A 7,440-nucleotide genomic window follows, 5' to 3' on the forward strand; every position below is an offset into this window, starting at 1 on the left:
CCCAACGTCCATCACCCAGCCACCCCATCCCTCCCACCCCCCTCCACTCCAGCAACCCTCAGTTTGTTTCCTGAGATTAAGAGTCTCTTATGGTTTGTCTCCCTCTAGTTTTGGTTTTCTAATTAGGTCTCTGATCCACTTTGAGTTAATTTTTGTACATAGTGCAAGGAATAAATCAACATTCTTTGTTTTGTTTTTGCACATGGTATTGTTCCAACGCCAATTTGTTGGAAAGACAATCCTTTCTCTACTGAATTGCCTTTGCATCTGTAATCTATATATTTGTGGTCTATTTGTTCCACTGATCTATTTGTCTGCCTTGATGTCAATACCATACTGTCTTGATTCCTGTTGCTTTATAAGAAGCCCTGAAATCAGACAGTATTAGTCTTCCTACTTTGTTCTTTCTCAAAGGTGTTTTTTGGGTATTCTATCTAGGTCCTTTCCATTTCCATATGAATTTTAGAGTCAGTTTGCCAATTTCTGTAGAAAAGTTCTGCTGGAATTTTGATTGAAATAGCATTGAAACTACAGACCAGTTTTGGGGAGAACTGACGTCTTAACATTGCTGGGTGTCCCCACCCATGATTACATTCTCTCTCTCTTTCTCTTTATTAGTTCTCCTTTGCTTTTTCTCAGCAATGTTGTATGGTTTTCAATGTACGGGTTTGTACATCCTTTGTCTGACGTATCCCTAAGTATTTCCTATTTTTTGATGGCAAGTGGCATTTTAAAATTTTAATTTCTGATTTTTCACTGCTAGTATATATAGTTAATTTTTTGTACATCAATCATGTATCAGATACCTTGCTACACTCTCTTATTAGTTCTATAATTTTTTGTAGGTTCTATCAGATTTTCCATATAGATAATCATATCATCTGTGAATAAAGACAGTTTTCTTTCTTTCCAATCTGGATGGCTTTTATTTTTTCTCTGATTTCAATGGCCATTTACAATGTTGAATAGAAGTGGTGAGAGGAGACATGCTTGCCTTGCTCCTGATAGTGAGGAGAAAGCATTCAGTCTCGGGGATCACTGTCCTTCACTGCCTGATGTCCAGTGTCTTAAAATTGCTGCTTCACGTATTCTGCCTGTTTTTTTGTTTGTTCCAGGCGGGAAGGCAAAGCTGGTCCCATTATTACATCTTGGCTGCATTCTGAATCCATTGAACAAGGCAGAGGGAGGCACATTCCCAGAGTTTTCCAGCCCCACCCACTTGCAGATTCGCTCTACCTCATTCATCAAGAAGCTGTCGCTATTTCATTTTACAGGCTGGGGGACTGAGGCAATGACTCAAGCGTGCTAGCCTCCACAGAGGGGAGTAGTGCGAATGGATGAGATTAAGGCCTGAAAAATTTCCCACTTAGTCTGCTCAGTGATGTGGGGAAATACTGGACCTGGGAGTCAGTCCAAGAGGACACCCTGACTTGCCCAGCAAGCCCCCCACACAGCTGAGCCTAGCTCCCCATCTGCGCAGCACACTGAGATTTACCAAGCACTTCGCTTAGAGGATCCTTGTTCTCAGGCCATTATCTTCATTCAGTTTCCCACAGGGGAGTCCTGGGATCTGCCACTTTAGATTCTTGGGGCAGGGGGAGTGTTGCTTGATTAAAATGCAGGTTCCGGGGTGCCTGGGTGGCTCAGCATCCATCAGACTCTTGATTTGGGCTCAGGTCGTGATCTCAGTTCCTAGGATCGAGCCCCGCGTCGGGCTCCTGCCCTGCGTCAGGCTCCGTGCTCAGCGCAGAGTCTGCTTCTCTCTCTCCCTCGGCCTCTCCCCCTTGCTCGTGCATGCTCTCTTTCTAAAATAAATAAATAAATAAATAAATAAATAAATAAATAAATAAATCTTTAAAAAGTAATTAATTAATTAAAATACAGGTTCCCGGGGCCAACCAGCTATTCCAAATCAGAATGGAGTGGTAGAGCTTATCTGCACTTTTTCTTTCTCTCTCTCTCTTTTTTTTTTTTTAAACGGAGTCCTCAGGTGACCTTTGGAAACTTCTAGGAATCACTGATCCAAAGCCTAAGCCAGTGATTTTCTTCCCAAGAGCTACAACACTTACTAGATGTGCTATCTTGTTAAGTTATATCATCCCTTTCTGCTCCTAAATTCATGAGCATTATGTGGCATGAATTTTCTTTAATCAAATGAATCCCAAAATAGTCTTTCTTGACCATTTCACCAAAACCTTTGAGATGACCAGGGAAATTTGACAAGCATTAGAGATTGCCAAGCCTAAAGCGGACTTTCAAGGTCATCTATCCAATCCCCCACCTGATTGTCTGTGGATTATCTCTGTACCAGCCTTGCCAAATGATTACCCAGCTTCTGGTTGCACACTTCTGACGACGAGAAGCTTGCTACCTCTCGTAGTAGCTGTGAGCTTAAGAATTTTTGTCCATTACCGACTCAAATCTCTCTCTCTCTCTTTAATTAGTTCTGGATCCAGAAAATATATCTGCTCCGTCTGTCCCAGGAAAGCCCTTCGCCTGAAAACAGTTAACCATTGCCCCCTGAGGCCTCTCAAGCTGCACATCTCCCTGGTCATTTGCTGTTCCTCCTGGGATCAAGGGTTTCGGTCTCCTGAACAAGCCTACTTGGGGAGCTGCACAGGGCTGCCTGCGCTGGTCTGTCACTTGGCTGCCCCTCGCTCTGTGGGAGCTGACTGCTTTCCTGAAGGGGGAGGACAGAGGCCGCAGAGGGCTCCCCTCCTCTACTGGATTGCTCCTTGTGTCGTAAACACGTGTCACGTCTCAGTGTGTCTGATATTCAAACAGCCTGCTTCTATGCCAGGTTCCCCTTGGCCTACCTTCTCATCTCCAATTCCAACTGCTTGTCTCCATCTTCCCTGCCCCTTCTGCACCAGGGAAACACTCCCCTCTTGTGGTTTCCATCACGGGATACTGTTCTGGCTTCCTCCTCCTTCGACCCTTTCTTCTCAGGTGACTCTTCCTCTACTTCCCTTTAAATGCCACCACTCCCAAGGTCTCCTCATTAGCCACCTGCCCACCCCATTTTTATCTCAGCGGCTCATATGTTGGTGGCGGAGTATTTTCTCCCCTGGGAGAAGGTGATAATGGCTATGCAACCACGCCATAGGGTGGGGGGAATCCCACACTGATCCAAACACAGAACATTTTGCATACAGTTCCAGGTTCTTCGCCGGAAGCCTGTTCTTCCTGCCTGATCTCATTCCCACCTCTGGCTTCTTCCCAGTCTCTCTCCCAGGCCCATAACTCTCTGGCCCCTCAGACTCACGGATCAGTGATCTCCTGGACAGTTTCATCTGGTTGTCCCACCTCAAACTTGACAAGCCCCAAACTGAACTTATCTGGCCCCCAAACTTGTTCCCTCTCCAGGACTCCCCCTCTGGGTGGTTACTGACCTCAGTCTAGAGAACTTGATGTTGTCTTTGACCACTCCCTCTCCAGGAGATCAACACCAAATCCTTCCAGGTCCCCTGCCAAACTCCACAGCTGTAGTGTCTGTGTTGTTTGTCATGGGTCACCATCACCGAGCAGATGCCTGGTGCGTATAGATGCTCAACAAATGCATACCTTGGGAGTGAATGAAGACATCTCACGGCCGGCCCCTCTGCTGCATCTCTGTGCCTTCCCTCAGGCCTCTCTTGGCTCCTCGCTGGAGTCCTCATCCTGGGTAGCTTCCACGGAGAAGCCTGAGGTGCCTTTCTAAGCCATGGGTTTCTGTCATCCCTGCTTTCCTCCCCTGCGTGGCTCCCTGTGATTTTTCATGACAAAGGCCTTCCCCTAGAGTGGTCCTGGCTGACGGCTCCACCTTCATCTCTCAGCTCTCTCCAGCTCCCACTGGCTCCAGCCCCAGAGCTCCGGAAAGCCTCATCTGGGCAAATGTTGCCACTCTTTCCCACACTCCACAGAGCTGGAAATGCCCGGCCCCTCTCTTTCATTTGCTAACTCACATTCATCCTTCAAAAGTCACTCAAGTCTCATCATCTTTTAGGAAACATCTCAGGCCTCCCAGTTCTTGGTTACCCATTTTAGTATTCCTTCACGTTGGTCCCAAAGCTCCCAGAGCATCCCCAAATCACGGTACTGATCACACAAAGCTGTACTTGGGAAGTCACTGGTCTGTCTCCTACTTGAGGGCAGGGACCCTGCTTCATCTGTTCTGCCTAACAGAGCTCACAGTAGGTGCCCAGTAATTGTTGCCACATGAGTGAAGGATGGATGTATTAGTAAGTGGTCTACAGAGAGGAAAAAAACAAACAGGAGGTGTGTGTGTGTGTGTGTGTGTACACACGTACAGAGAGAGAAGGGGCAGAGAGGTTTATTCTAGGTATCTCAGTCTTTTCTCTTAGGCCTACAACTGATTCGATGAAGCTCATCCACATTATGGAGAGTAATCTCTTTTATTTAAAACCCACTGGTTTAACTATTACTCACATTTATAAAATACTTTCACAACAACACCTAGACTGGCTTTTGAGAGCATCATAGCCTAGCCAGCGTGACACATAAAATTAACCACCATAATGAATAAACTTCTTCCCTCTGAGCTTCACTTCCCCATCTGTAAAATAAAGAGCTGTAATAATGTCCTAGGACTCTAGAAATCATGATAATTAGATAACATCTGGATTAGGCTTTATAGTTTAAAGCACTTTCACTCACATTATATCATTTAATCCCTAGAATAATCCTAGTAAGCAAATTAGTTACTGCATTCTTTTTACAGATGAGGAAATCAAGGCCCAGAGAGAGGAAGAGATTTGACTAGAGCCGGGTTTTCTGACTCCTAGTCTAGAGCTGATTCTTCCCTGCCCCAAGAACCATCTTTGACAATTGAAAGAGAGGAGGTTGCCAGGAATGAGAGGCTGAAGCAGGAGCAGAGGACAAAATTTCGCTATGGAAACTCAGAGTAAGACCATGATGGCTGGATGTCAAAATTAGCGTGGTGAGGACAGTCTAGGAATTCCAGAATGTAATTATTCTTCTCCAACCGAGAGAGTATGGGGATAGCCAGAGCTCAACACCTGGTGTATCAAATACTACTAACTTGGGATTTAAGATAAATTTCAAAAAGTAAAGATGATGAAAGATGCTTGTTAAAGGTGGCCAGAAAAGCTGGTCACGGCTCTTTATTTGCCAGAAGGCATGTAGCATTTAATGTTGCCAGAATATTCTCTTACAAAACCTATTCCAAAGCTAAGCCTTTGTGTTATTCCCAGACCAAAGGTACAGAAAGACCTTCAGGGGAAGGACTAGAAAGCAAGCAAGGCCTTTTGGTAACACGTTCTATTTATTTTGACTTGGTATTACCTTTGTTCACTTACAGGATTCCAGAAGGTCAAAGCTAAGTTGAACACTTAAAAAGGCAGTGAGGAGAATCTCAAGACCAGGAAAAAAACCTGCAAGCTAACTCTGCAAGACTGATGTCCCAAGCACTTACAGGGCTGCGAAAGCTAATCGCTTGCCCTTTCTTTAACACTTCTCATGCTTTCTCATTCTGTATTTTCCCTCTGCCTGAGGCTTCAGGGGAGACTCAGTCTCCCTGCCTGTTTCAGTGTCCAGAGGCCACCTGTATTCCTTTGCTCATGGTCCCTTCCCTGTATCCCTCCAACCTCTTGCTTCCATGAACCTCCTGCCTCCCTTTTAGAAGGACCCTTGTGATTACATGGGGCCCACTCAGATGCTCCAGAATCATCTCCCTATCTCAGGATCCTTAATTTAATCACACCTGCAAAGTCCCTGTTACATATTCGCAGGTTCTAGGGGTTATGATCTGGACATCTTTGGGGGCATCATTCAGCCTACCACAGTGGATAATGGGTACATGGGAGTTTGTTCTATTCTCTCTTTTAAACATGCTTGAATCAAAAATGATGAAAGAAAACACTTCTTTGACCCCAAGACCCCAGTTACCATCAAAATGTGGAACTTATACTCCTTTACGGAGTACAACTTCTTGAATTTCTGTATGGTTCTTATCTCTACTTCCTCACCTCCCATTCTCTTTAATCTATTCCATTTGGCTTTTTAACATTGACCTCTCCCTTCAACCCAATCGAGGGCACAAACAACCTTCAGCTTGCCGAATTATCTGTTCTCATCCAACCTTACCTCTCAGAGCATTGTCATAGTGCACTACCCCCTTCCTGTCTAAACATTCCCACTCTAGGCTTCCATTATACACTCTCTTGGGTTTATCCCGACCTCAACACCCATTCGTCTTCTGCTTGATCTTAAGTGTGGGAAGAATCAGAACTTCTCATATGATCTGGGGCAATAGGCTTTTCCAGACATAGCTTGCCTAGCAAACAAAACATGTATCAGACCCAAGATCCGCCTTTTATTAAAATCCTGGTTGAACTGCAAAGCATTTCCAAATGTCACACCTGTCACACTGAGGTATGTCATGCCAATGTATTAATTCCTCGAGGCATTCACTCCCTTCCTTTTACTTGCCAGTTAAGTCCTGCTTTAAGCTCACCGGAAGGATGGAATATGGTCTACAGCAGCACTGCCCAGTAGAAATATAATGCAAATCATAAATGTAAGACATGTAAACTTTGTAGTAGTCATATTAGACACAAAAACAGGTGAAATGAATATTTTAACCCCCAAATTACCATTTTAACATGCAATCAATACTTAAAAATGGGAGATTTTTTTCATTCATACTTTTTTGTGCTTTGATATGATATCCAGTGTGTATTTTACAGCACATCTCAATTTGGGACTAGCCCCATTTCAAGTGCTCAACGGCCACATGTCACTAGGGGCTACCGTATTGGACAGGGAAAGTCTTGAGCCTCGCTATTCTAAGTGGTCCACAAATTAGAAGCACTAGTATCTTCTGGAAACTTGTTAGAAATGTTGAATCTCAGGCCCTACTCCAGATCTACTCACCAGAATCTGCATTTTAACATGATCCGCAGGTAATTTGCATGCAGGATAAAGCTTAAGCACTGGTCTCAGGCAAGTTATTGGTCTCAGGTTCCTCTTCTGTCAAATAGAGGTGATAATCCTGACTTTGCAGGACTATGTGAAGATTCTTGGTGGTTTACTTCATAGACTTAATAGTTGGGATTTTAATAAACAGTAGCTATTATTTAAGAAGGTAATGTATGATCCTCTGTCTTGTTTCTCAAATTCCTCGTATCAGTGAGATCATAATTGTCTTTCTCTGATTGACTTACTTCACTTAGCATTATACCCTCTAGTTCCATCCACTTCATGGGGAAAGGAGGGAAAAATGAAACAAGATAAAACCAGAGAGGTAGACAAACCGTAAGAGACTCAATCTCAGGAAACAAACTGAGGGTTGCTGGAGTGGAGGGGGGTGGGAGGGATGGGGTGGCTGGGTGATGGACGTTGGGGAGGGTACGTGCTAATGGTGAGTGCTATGAATTGTATAAGACTGATGAATCACACACCTGTACCCCTGAAACAAAT

The sequence above is a fragment of the Phoca vitulina genome, unplaced genomic scaffold (genome assembly GCF_004348235.1).
Source record: "Phoca vitulina isolate PV1807 unplaced genomic scaffold, GSC_HSeal_1.0 scaffold2, whole genome shotgun sequence".
Lineage (NCBI taxonomy): Eukaryota > Metazoa > Chordata > Mammalia > Carnivora > Phocidae > Phoca > Phoca vitulina.